Source organism: Suncus etruscus, chromosome 7, assembly GCF_024139225.1.
Source record: "Suncus etruscus isolate mSunEtr1 chromosome 7, mSunEtr1.pri.cur, whole genome shotgun sequence".
NCBI lineage: Eukaryota > Metazoa > Chordata > Mammalia > Eulipotyphla > Soricidae > Suncus > Suncus etruscus.
In genome coordinates, this window is record NC_064854.1 from 128,466,392 (window position 1) to 128,480,101 (window position 13,710).

Consider the following 13,710-nt stretch of genomic DNA (forward strand, 5'->3'; position numbering starts at 1 on the left):
ACTTCTGGAATGGTAGGGATTTGGGGGTTCACTAGGATGCTCTGATCTTTAAGACTTACATAGTTAGAGATCCACATTTGATTTAGGACTAAGCAGGTTGAACATATCCCAAGATTGCAAATGATTATATTTTAATAAAAATTATATCTCATCTAGTTCAGCAGTTATTCAACATCCCAAAGGGTCCCCAATAGGAAGTGAGACATTCAAAACATTAAGTCCCAAGAAACAAAAAGCCATTGAGAATCACATAGTAAGATATAAACAGTACAAGGCCAAATGACACAGTTATATCATGCGGGAGATAAACCTAGATTTGTCTTTTGTACTGGTATAAATCATGGAATATTTTAGGTGTGTAAATTAAATAAAAAATTCATCACCCCTAAACTCTGGAAAAAATAAAGTAAAGATGATACCCCAAACCCAAGGTCATTATCCACAATAACTCCTAATCCCATCTCATTTAAGTTACCCACCTCCAAGAGGGTAAAAGTAAACATTGGACCTGCTCTGATGTTAATCTGCCACTGGATCCTCCCTGCTGTCTCTCTCCTCCTCCTCTTCTTCTTTACAGACAGGTAAAGTTGGATCTCTTGAAGGAACTGGGGGCTCCCACTCTAGGCAAAGGTTGGACAGGTGATCAATGTACAGCATGAGATTTGACTGTGCCTCCGTGCCTCCGACAGAGCTGGATCATCTGGGGACAATGAAGGTTATAAGAAAAAAAGAAAGTGCTATTAATAGAAGAATAAGGTTACCCACACACACACACACACACACACACACACACACACACACACACACACCATGCATCTCTATGACATACAGCAACCAACCATTCCTTTCCTAAGTCATTCTGAACACTCTTCCCAAGAAAGCACTGTGCCAAACTCTGGGAATATAGCGATGATTAACATAAATGCGACCCTGATTCCTTGAGTTCTGGGTTACTCAAAAAATAATACAAGCACTTAAAGGAGAGTGGTAAGGAAACCTAGAGGATGCTAAGGAATATAAATAAAAACAGTCAATCCAGAGTTGGAGATGGAACATGAGTGGTAGAGAAAATCACTTTGCAAGAAGTAACACTTAACATTGAGTCCAGACAACACTGGCCAGACAAACACTGAATTATATCCCCACATGCAGAACATTTGAGATGAGACAGTAAACCTAGTTTTAGGACTTGAAAGTCTTCGATTTCTTCGCTAGTCCCCAAACTGTCATCCTACATTCAACCAGAGCACAAACTTTGGAATTTGCTCTCATTACATTGTTCCTTCAATTCCAGCCATTGTCTCAATCTCCTTCAGTGGGATTTCAGGAAAGGAAAGAACTTGGAAATAAGTTTGTTATATACAGAGATAGAAGGCCAAACAAACTAGAGTTGCTCTAGGAGAGACCCAATTGCAGTCACTTGTTTAATGTAGTCCAGTATCATGGATAAGATGCCATGTATATTCAGAGCTTATGAAACAAATAAGACACCAGGCCATAGTGATAACCCCCAAAGTAGGAGCCCTAAGGCATCTTTCATTTGATGCTCTCCATTCAGACTTCCATTACCTTCAAATTAGAGGGATATTTTTGTTCCTCCCACCCCTGTTATTTTTTGATATCTAGAAAGTTTCAGGGATACAATACCTCCACTCGCATTGTGCAATTAGGAAAAACCAGATGGCTCAGCAACCAATCTTGTTAAGTATTTATGTGCAGGAAAAATATAAGACCATAAACACCCCACTGACCATCTCAGTAACTTGAGTGCTGCCCAAGACTCTAGTTGCTTTTGCATTATGAAAGGGACCATTGTAGGGGATGGTTTAAGTTGTGACAATAAGCACGTGGTCATTTTACCAAAATATATAGTGCAAAGTAGCTTGCCTTTATGTCTTAATATTATCGTATAATTCAGGTCTTGTAAACAACATCCCTGATTGAACATGGAAAGAAACAAAACCTGACTTCTAAGAACTAGAAGAGGCAGTTATTCTAGAGACAAGGAAAGGATGTCATTTTAACCTATGACAACACAAATTTGTTTAGGTTTTCCCTCCACTAAGTAAGTAAGCAATTAGGTTTTTTCCAATAAAAATATCCCCATGCATGTGCAAATACCAGAGGCAATCATATAATTACCCTGCCCAATCAGATTCAATTGCTGACAGTTGAATTCCCAGTGCTCATTAACTCCAGATCACAATGAGGTCTTTACGGAAGCCCTTTCTGTCTTTACAAAAGGTCCCTATGATGCCTTGAGTAGGCCCAGCACTGCTTCATGCAGGATAATCACCCCCAAAATGGCCAGGGCCAAGGCCAGTCTATCGGATTTTCCTCTGAGCAACTCAAAGGAAAATCCGAAGAAACATTGACTGAAACACCCTTGCTTCATTTGGGAATCGCACTTCTAAATATAATAGTAACCTTTCACCCCCACACTTTAAGTGCTGTAATTATATAATTAAAACCAATTATGTCATTTAACAGAGACTTTTTCAAGATCCACAGCAAGCCAATTAACTCAGTCATTGACCTTAGAAGATTTCCCACACTGACCTGCAACAATGAGGACTGGGATAAATTTAGACACTGACTTCCCTAAGGCTGGCATATAAATGGGTGGGTTTCAGCAGATCGAGAGTCTTCTATTTTCTGTCAAATTAAATTCATTTCCAGTTATTACCATTAATTCTTCACATGGTCCTTCCAACATCTTAATATACTTTTTTGATTTTTGAAAACCACTCTGTAGTAAGTACTTACTACTTCCATGTTGTGGAAGAGGAAAAGGATGCAGGAAGAGTTAGGGATGTTGTGGAAATGGATGTTGTGGAACAGACGTGTTGAAGAGGAAAAGGACGTAGAAAGAATGAAAAGAGTTATATCAAGATGTGTAGCTAATTAATGGCAAATCAGAGCATAAAAAAGACAAAAGTATGAGTCTTCCACTAAAGAATCCTTAATAACAGAGAAACATAGAGATAAATACAGAGAGAGGGAGAGGGAGAAGAGGGAAGAGACAGAAAGGGAGAGTGGTTATATGTGTGTGTGCTGGGGTGGTTGGATGTGGATGAGAATGTATTTATCCTAAACATCTTTTTCCCTATTGATGATATTATTCCAGTTTCTCTGTAGGACAACACATCTGTACTGTTTTAGCTTCTGAGCATCATTGGAAACTTCGGAGTAGTGTGACCCAACTCAATAAAAGCCAATGTGACACAGAATTTTTTTTTTAGGTTCTCGGGAGAAACATCTAATTTCTTCATTGGAATTTTATGTGGAAGCAGGTAGTGTCTGAATAGTGAACAGCCATTTTGCTTACGACAAATGAGAGAGAACCTAGCCAAGAGATGAAAAGAGCAAATAGTCCTAGGAAACATGCTGAGTCCCTGTATACTGACTACCATTAAGAATCATTAAGAATAGGGTGGTTGTTCAGTGGCATAGAGAAGAAACTAAGAAGAGCACCACTACCTGTGTTATGGGGAGGCTTAATTATAAATGAAAATGAATTGACCCTGCTTAGCACAGCAGTCTTGCCTCATGCTTTAACATAGTTAAATGCCTTCTACTTTTGAGTTATTTTAAAAAATAACATTTTATGGGAAGGAGGAAGCACTTTAATCTGAAGAATGATTTTTATCACAGACTAAACTTCCTTATAACTTTTTGGTCATCTGCTCTGGTCAAAGTTGTCTCTCTTTGGAGTGGTGACAGCTGTTGGATCTGAGGAGACCTGCTACAACCCTGCATTTTACCCTGCTCTGTGGCACTCTTGTGCTCCCCAATACTTAAATAGCTGTGGAATGGAAAAACTCAAGACACACACACTGATCAAAATGCAAAGTTTTTTTCCCTCCGCCTTGAGGAAAATAATGAAGGGGGCAATGGTTATTCTACTAATATTTTTGACCTTGGTATGGTTATATTTTGGGACCCAGTCATCCCTTGTTGGCACTGTCTTATAATTAGAAGTTGCTTGGTCTCACACCTAAGTATGAAAAGTATCCTCCTCAAGTTCAACAAACAGAAATGTCTCTAGACACTGTCTAATTTTTGAGTTTGGGACCAAGATTCTTGAGGACCATGGCTTTAATAAAACAGTTGAGCTATTTTATAGAGTTTTCCTTATAGCATTAAAAATAGGTTATCATATGATGTGTTAAAGTGTCAGGCATAAGGGAACTACCATGCTTCTTAAAATTTTACAAGAACTATGAAAAATATATTCTTCGAGAAGTACTTGAAAAATGAAAAAAAAAAAAAAAAGGCCCAGAATAACAACATCACCCTTCTTTCAGGTCTATGAAACCACATAAAACCTACTGACCCAGGAAGGAGCAGAGTGGAGAGAACATATCAAAGAGAAATCATTTTATTTATTGAACATAAAAAAGAGAAGGATGTGGGAGAGAAATTAGAGAGAAAGGATAGGTATCTATAAAATGAGCATTTTGCTTCTCATTTCTATGAAAGGAAAATGAAACCTTAAAGATTGCAGCTGGATTTTCTGAATTCAGGTTCAGCCAAAGAGACTGGTCTCAATCATTTGTTCCTCCAGATATATGAATCTTTCTCAAAAAATTAGAAATTGAGCTTTCATATGACTCAGAAATACCACTCCTAGGAATATACTCTAGGGACCAGAATCACAGGCCCCATGTACTTCTATATTCACTGTAACACTCTTTACAATAAGCAGCATCTGGAAACAACCCAAGTGCATGAGAACATACGAGTGGTTGAAGAAACTTTGGTACATCTACACAATGGATTACTTACTACCCAGCCGATAGGAAAAATGTGATAAAATTTGCTTCCTTTTGCAGTAAAATGGATTTGAGTCCTACCACCATATAAGTTCCTCTGATCCCTCCTAAGAGTGATCCCTGAGCCCAGGAGGATATCCTGCGTACTTCTGGTTCTGAGCTAAAAGACAATACACAAGCAAACAGAAAACCCTCTTGCATGCATAGTTCAGTAACTAAAGCTCAGAAGTTACTCCTCAACTCCTGATATCGAAATATGAGTTTTTAGGCCACATTTTCTTTCTGAATAAAGATTCCTTCATTTCATTTCATTCTTTCATTTCATCATGGTCTACCAAATTCTCAAAATTTTGGTTATAGGTTAAAGAAGAATAAAACATCCCACTTTCAAAGTCCAACTGGTGCTAAATATATAGGATACATTTTCTGTGTTTTCATGGAGTTGCCCCTTAACCAAGTCTGCACACTGGTGTGTGTATGTTTGCTTACACCAAGTAAGTTGTGTGTGTGTGTGTGTGTGTGTGTGTGTGTGTGTGTGTGTGTGTAAATCTTGAATTACCTTTAACAGGTATATGCTCTTTTTTTTCTAAAAATCAAAATCAATGTATGATTGTGTGAAGGGAGGAGAGAGAGAAAGAGAAAGAGTAAGAGAAAGAGAAAGAAAGAGAGAGAGAGAGAGTTTCCCTGGGATGGCAATCAGACAACAGATAACCTTCACTGTTAACAACTAAACATGGTTTCTCAGGGTTTGCTTTGACAAAGAATAAGAATAACTCCTAAGGTTTTAATTTAAATAGATTTTAATTAGGTACAGAGTTCAGGTGAAAGTACTAGTTGATGTCTAGAAATGAGCCTAAGTCAGTTCTTAAGTTTATGCAAATATTTTGCTTGATTTGGAGGGCTGGTTTTATGATTTTCATTATATTCTTAAATTAGTCTGGTTAAGTAAAACATAAACAAGAATAACAAGATCAAACAACTCTTATTATAAAGCTCCAACAACTTAAAAACAATGTTTTCTGGTCTATAATTTGCATATCATCAAATTCCTCCATTTTCAATGTAAAATTCAATGATTTTGAATAAAAGTCATGTAACCATCACCACAAGCTAATTTTAGAGCATTTCCAGGGCTTCAAAATATCCTGTGCTTGTTTATAGTAAAATTCCCTTAATTTTTTTTTATATCTGGGCTATACCCAGTGATGTTCAGGGGTTACTCCTGGCTATAGGCTCATAAATCGCTCCTGGCTTGGGGGACCATATGGGTCGCCGGGGGATCAAACCAAGATCCTTTCTAGGTCAGCTGCGTGTAAAGCAAATGCCCTACTGCTGCACCATCGCTCTGGCCCCTAATTCCCTTAACTTTTGTAACAAAAATTCTAGAGTTGAAATTAAACTGAGAACTAAAAGCTGAGAACTAAAGCTGCAGAAACAGCCTTAGCATTCAAGACATAATAGTTTTGGTTTTTTTTTTATAAGTAAGACTGGAATCTTGGGTTTTCTGCTACATTTGCCTTGAAAGGTTAAGAAAGTGGGTATAATTGTTAACCTATCAACTCACAATCAAATCTAGAAATGTGACTTTTTGGGGTACAAATTATAAGAAAATTGTCTAATCTGGAACTGAGTCCGAGTTCTATTTCATATCAAAGCAAAAATAATCAATAGTAAGAGGTTGGGTAGATCAAGCATGACATGTTTTTTTAGCCATATAATTAAACATTACATGTCAGCACAGTTATTAGAGAGCCACCTAAACATTATATGTATATTGTAAATTCTTTTTTCATCAGTTTTATAAACAGACATCAGAAAAATACTTATTCTTTCCTCTTGGATATCATTCCTGTTAGTCAACTATTAATGGACAAAGTACAACCCATTGTCTATTAAATATTTTACCAAAGAGGGAAGATGTAATTAAAAGACCAAACACACCTGTAGCCTACACAATACTTAATAATTGACTGAAACATAATATTATTGATTATACCAGCTTGGAAAAATATTTCTGTATATTCTACCAGCTTGAGAAAAATATACTCTTGAATGTGCCTGGTCTGAGTTCCCACTTTTTGCCGACTTCTTGCTCCCATCCTCTTATTGAATAACCCCGAAACTCTTCTCAGTGCTGCCTGACTCAGCTGGCCTGGGCAGGTGTAGTATTAGAATTAGCCACATAGGAAAGCACTAATAACAGTATCATACATCACAGAATTACAATAAAATATATATGCTTCTTTTTTTATTCATTATACTTGTTCAGACAAAAAATATCTGAGGGAAGATTGACTTGCTCTATTTTAATCGGCATTATTTCCCAATCACATGTAACAGGGCCTAACATGATGATAGAAATTATTAGCATTTTAATTTCAATAAAAAGAATAAAAAATATAACTTCAAAAAAAATTGTCTAATCTTTTTGAGGGTCACAAATCTCTTGAAAAAATCCAATAAAACGTAGAGACCTTTTCAGGGGGGAAGTGAGTATATACCTATTCAAAATATTGTACATACAAATTTTGGGGAGAGATGTCATAAGTTCTGTGACCAATGTTAAAGAACCTTTTAGGTACATGGATGCCAGAAGAGACTGGTATGTTGACAAAAGACTTTCTGAAGTCTTATGTTTGATTTTTATTATCTTCCATTTGTGTATAATTGAAAGATGGATTTAGGGAAAAAGGAACTGAGCAAGGTAAAAAGTCCTGGACAGGCTACTGTCAACCATTAGTGGTACAAAATAGAACTTCATTTTTTTGGCAATGCTGGGAACTATACTCAGGGGTCTCAAGATAAGTAATCTGCCACTAAGCTTCATTTCTATCCCTGTGGTTTAAAGTGAAAAAATTCGCTTGAGATTCACTGTTGTAAAATGAACTGATGGGCCCAAATCTGCTTTTATAGGTGTCATGGATGTCCTGAAAGGAATCAGAGAAGGGTCTTCAGAGTCTGGAGTAGAGTATAAAATCTCATACTTCCAAAAGTAAAAGTAAGGTCGAAGACAAGGCAGAAAGGATCTAGACCGTGTGCTTGAGAATAAGAAAAAGAGACATTTGGTTGAAAGGAAAAGACATACATATTGGCTTTTACCATTCCAGTTTAACATCCATTTCTTTTGTACAACACTTTTTCCTTCATAAAGAAAAATAAAAATCTTCCCACTGTTTAATTTTGGTAAAATAATACATTTCCTTAACCAGGCATTCCAACTTCCTTCGATACAAAGATATTCACTGGCTTCTTACATCACCAGAGAATGTTGTACCCACTGTGACAGTGAGCCCAAAAGGACAAAGGATGTGTGTGCCACATGCTTTAAAGAGAGTGATTTTTTTTTAGGTTTAAAGAGAGTGTGCCTGAGATCAGCTACAACCTTTTTCCAATATGGCCATTGCATATTCACAAGAGAAAATGGGGGGGACAGTTAAATCACTTCAACTAATTCAGCCAGCAATGACAAAAAGATTTCAAATTCTAAACCCTGCATGTAGAAACATTGTGAAATGGGAAGAGGATTATATAACCCATAACTTAAAAAATACATACAGGTTTTATTTATTTATTCTCAAAAATAAATAATCTACCACTCTACAGGAGCTTACCATCATGCTCAGCGACATGGGCCATAAAAGTATGTTGAAAGTTTATTTCTCCTTATTGACATCTATAAAGCAGATCTACCACAGGAATATTTCTCGTTGCAAAGGAAAACAAGTGTACTGCTTAATTTTATGTCTTCTCCATCCTTGGTCCTCGAAAAAGCATGAGCAATGCAGGCATGTTCCCCTTTGTTCTTCCTGTTGTCATAAGATCCCAGTGGCATGCTGGGAAGCATGCTGGGAAGCAATGTCCCGCACTCTGTGTTAAGACTTCTTTTTAACACAGAGCTTGTGTAAATCACAAAGTTGACAAATTTCACGGCTTAGTCATGGCTAACATATCAGATTTCATGGTTTGACAGAGATTAACAAGAAAATCATATTAGAGTTACCACTATTCGTAGATTCTTAGATATTTGGTAAAGGGACACCAAGTTATCTCAACTCCTTTGCCCACTGCTTAGCACTCTTGTCCCTAAGAGGCAAAGCTTTTGAGAATCAAGGGAGAGCAAATGAACGTTCCAGGGGTCCCCAGAGTCACCTGGGGCTATCACAGAGGTGTGCCTGTGCTTAATGGAATCCAGGGAAAGGGCTAACAATCGAGGGCTGAAGTAAGGTTTAGCATTTATGACCTAATTCATAAAAGTGTAGGTCGAAAAAGAACATACCCAGGTTGTACATAACACAGGCATTTCGCCCTAACACCCCATGCACTAAGGAGAGGAATGAATGATCACAGTTGTTGCCACTAAGCTATTTTTGGTAAAAATTAAGTTTTCACATCTTTATGAGGAGGCAATTCAGCAGAGGGCTTGTTAAAAGTAGGGGCAGGCGAGCTGACTTCAAAAAGCCTGCTGACTGTGGAGCCATTTGGCCTGAGGGCTCTGCATATCCTTTTCGGGTTTAGAGACCTACTTGCTTGTCTACTTTGCATAAAAGACAGCCAATTTGTCAGCCATTTACTTTCATTCTCTTTCTCAGGGCTCCCAATGATAAACTCTTCTATCTTCTGGTCTTCAATATCGTCTATCTGAGCGGAAGATGAAAATTCACCCAGTCTTGGGCAGATTTTTTCCTTCTCTGGATCCTCCTGGGTCTTATAGGATATCCTTAATCAGAACCACATTACTCAGATGGAGGAAGTCCTTGCACAGATGCTGGCAAGATACTAGGGCAAATTAGTTTCAGAACTTGGAAAGTCAGTTTTGGAATGAAAGCTGCAGTTATCCATTGTGTTGCTTTAAAGAGAGAAAAAAAGGCACGTTGTAACTTACCTAGGAAAGATTTGTATGCACATCTATGTAAACAACATCAACAAAAATAAAATGTAGATAATGTAGGAGCCAGAGCGGTGGCGCTAGAGGTAAGCCATATGCCTTGCAAGTGCTAACCTAGGACTGACCGAGGTTTGATCTCCCAGCATCCCATATAAACGCCCCCAAGCCAGGAGTGATTTCTGAGCGCATAGCCAGGAGTAATCCCGAAGCGTCAATGAGTGTGGCCCAAAATAAAACAAAACAAAACAAAACAAAAATGTAAATAATGTAAACAAACAAAAATTAAAAAGGAAAGGAAGAAAAAAAAAAGAAACCAGGATTTGAAGAAGTAACAGCCATTTGGGTTAAGAAATCCTTTACCTGTTGAGCACAATCATTGTGGAAATGAAATGTCCTCAAGTTTTAGGTGTTCTGAGTGTGAGCAATAGCTTTCTCATTTCACCCAGGTAAGTTTTTATAATTTAGAGGCATTCTATATTGGTAAAATAAAAATATCAGGTATTACTAATATCAGATCAACTACTAAGGAATTCATCTGGGGAAGTAGGTGCCTGACTCTAGGCATTTATAGTTTTAAACTCTGCATTATACTAAGCCCTGGAAATTCCCATAAGTTCCACTAAAATGAAGCCCCATATTGCAAAAGGCATCGTTTCCTGGGAGGTGGTGATGAGGTAGACAATAGGACTTAACCAATATATGAATGTGGATTTTTTTGGTAAGACTTAAAGCAGATAGATGGAACAGTTACAAAAGGGAGAGGGGAGATCATGGAAACCAAAGACCTAATTCATTTAAGACTGATAGACCAGCAATAAGATTTTTGGAAAGATAAGACTGTTAATGGAAATCTTTCTCCTTTCCAGTTCCACAAGGATAGCCTTTCCTTCTCAAGAATGGGCTAGTCTTAGAGGTCTGGGGGTAATGAACATTTCTAGTATACCTCTGCCTTAAATAACACCACAGGGCAGCTCACAATTACAAAAGGAATGAACTTTTTCATCAAACACCCTCCATAAAACCATTTCCCAGGAAATATAACACAGCATGAAGCTAGCTGACTGCAATTTTCCATCAACAATGAGCATCTTGGGGGCACAGGTACTATATTTAAACGATTTTCTTCCAGCTCTTTAGCAAAGCTCTCTCAAGGAACCTAAAAATTGGGCTAAGGTCTCGCTCCCCTAGGACCAGCAGGATTGGAATGTTTAATACAGCTTTGTCTCTTCAACACCCATGTGGAAACCACCAATAAACAAGGCAGCAAAGACCTACAGGCCTAATTGCCTTTTAACTCCTCCAAGATGATAAAATCCCAGAGCAAGGAAGGAAAGACTCCCAGGGATTTAACAAGTTTATCTGCTTGCCACTTCAACATTTTCTGTCTGCCTACATTTGAGTGAATTCACCAATAAAAGGATAAAAGGATTTCAACTTCAGACTCTTCAATATGGCCAGGGAGTTCCAGATACAAAACAATGCATGGCCAGCAGTAATCAACCTGGTGACTATATTCTGTTTCATAAAAACAATTCTAAGATGTGGAACAAGGGAAAATGAGGTCCCTGACTCATATCTAGAACTAGCTATTTTCCTTCTGTTGACCAAGGTTTATAAATCTTCCCTACAATATAGAAAAGTGTTCTCATAAGAAAACAGGAAAAGCAACTGATCTTTATCAAAAAGCTCAAAAATTGAAGTCAGGGAGATGGCTCTGAGAAAAGTCTTCTGGACTTTTTGCATGGTTTGGTTGTGAGTGAGTTTGGATGGGAAGGAAATCTAATCAGTCATGTTCTGAGCATCTTCTGCAGGAAATGTACCCCTGTTTCTCTTTTTGTAATTTGTTCTTAAAACTAACATTTGGATTTTGTTGTTGTTGTTGTTGATTTGTACCCTACCACCCAGCATAAAACACATGAGAATGTTGTGTTTATAGAAGTTCAATTGGAAAAGCACAATAGAACAAAATCAAGTCCTTGGAAGCAGTACACAAGTAGTGTTCCCGGTAGAAGAAATGGAGAGGGATAGATATAACTTCTTAGGGTAGATCATTTCTTAATTTTACTGTAACTGTTCAATCTCTCCTTTAGATAATTATTTTAAGCAAATTACTGGACAAGTCAAGAACGGTGAAGCTTAAGAAAAAATAACATTCTAACAAAATATACTTAAAAACAGCATTTAATCATAAGGACAGGTCAAACAATGCCAAGTTATATAAAAATAATGCTGCAAATTTATATTTGTTAGTGAAAAAAGTGTGCAACATATAACATTAGGCCTTAAAAGTAAACTATAAACTATTAATTATGGTTCCATTCTTCTTTAAGAGCTTTTTTAAAAAAATACAGAAAACAGTAGCAAAGAAGACATAGTTCATTAAAATGTTAATATATTGAACTGGTGCAATTCATTTATAAAGATAAATTATTATTTGAAAACTAATTCTAACAGCAATGCATTGCCTTTAATATTAATTAAAACACTACAATCTTAAACTTAAATTCTTTACTTTCCTGGTCAGTGGAAAAAGGATCATAGGTTAAGTAACTGTCTGGAAAAATCCAGCTCTCCTTCTCAAGGAAGGAGGCCAGCACAAAGCACCTCAGATAATGTACTCTTGTTCATCACAATAAGCCATTGAAGCTCTGGGTTCTTCTCCAAAGACAGAAGAGTGAATGGTGAACCTCATCGAGCTCCCAATTTCTGCAGGCCTATTTTCCCAGGTGGCCTAGGCTTCCCACTTTCTTTCAACTAGGGTACAAACTCTGAGAAGCCCTCTAATAAGTTTGCCTGTTCCACTCAACAAAACAAGAGCAGCCCTACAGTAGGGTACTTGCCAAGCATAAAACTTGAAGCACCATTCTTCCATTAAAATCTCATCTACAGTTTTCCTATTGGAACCTGGAAAGTAAACAAATGCTGAAGAAATTTATTTAGAAAAGAATTCTGTTAACACCCAAAACTCCATCCCTCCCCCAACACTGCACAAAGCAAATGTTAGGTTGCATTATGCTAAAATGGAAAAGCAACGTCCAAACCAAAAATGATGCGCATTTCACACCAGGATTTGTGTATATCAGAGCTGGTATGTTTCTACACTTATCCTTGTATATCTCTGCCATCTTCCTGCTTCATAATTTTATAATCAGTTCCAGATTTCCTATTTCCTCCATAGCATAAGGCAGAGACTTTTGGATCTAGGAGATGTAAGGTTTAAGGGTATGGGCATACAGTGGACAGCACCATAAGAAATAAAACAAAAAATTAAGTTTTGCCTCAGACTTTCTGACATGGTAGTTTAGTTCACACTTTGGGACTGTTGGTATGTATGCCCAGAAACTCTAGAACATATGTTTCTGCAGGGTATACTTCCAAAACCATCATGTATTAACTGGATTCTTTGGTTGAAACATCTCCCCACCAATGAGAACTGTGAGACATTAAAGAAAAGTGTCCTTCATTCTATCCTGTGTGCGTCAATGGGAGGCAGGTCAACCAAAACACTCAAAATTCCAAACTCTGTCTCTCGATTACAAAACAGTACACCGAGAGATCAGCTTAATCTCAGATAAACTTCATCTCTTGAGTTCAAAGGCAACTGGCCTCACTATGAATTTCAATAGGAGGTCTCTTTGAAGGATTGTTCTCAAATTCATTAAAGAATTTTCACTGACTTCACAGACTTCAGCATTAAATAGATAACCTGAGCTCTTCATTGCCCTGCAAAATGACTGTTCACCTTTGAAGCTAGGCAAGTTGGGATTAAGTTGGCTGTTTGCCTTTTACCTTGAAGATGACTAATTCCATTCCATTGATCATTGAACCAATCACTTGGCTTATCAATGATCTTAAATGTATTTCTGCACTTTTATTATATGTATTATATAATATTTATTACATATTTATATGACTCTTATATTTTAATTTTTAAATATAATATCTTTATTTAAGCACCAGGATTGCAAACATATTTGTAGTTGGGTCTCAGTTATTAAAAAAGAACACCTCCCTTCACCAGTATAGCCTTACTTCCACCAATGCCCCGTA

General features: G+C 37.3%; 1 protein-coding gene across 2 annotated transcripts in view; it reads right to left on the minus strand.

Moving 5' to 3' along the window:
* The window catches only part of ERC2 (ELKS/RAB6-interacting/CAST family member 2), a 1,176,444-nt gene that overhangs the window by 123,144 nt on the left and 1,039,590 nt on the right, over nt 1-13,710 (minus strand). For both annotated transcript variants that reach the window (XR_007497514.1, XR_007497513.1), the window contains one exon: nt 509-700. The gene's annotated coding sequence lies outside the window, so the exon portion shown is untranslated. The remainder of the gene's footprint in view (nt 1-508; nt 701-13,710) is intronic.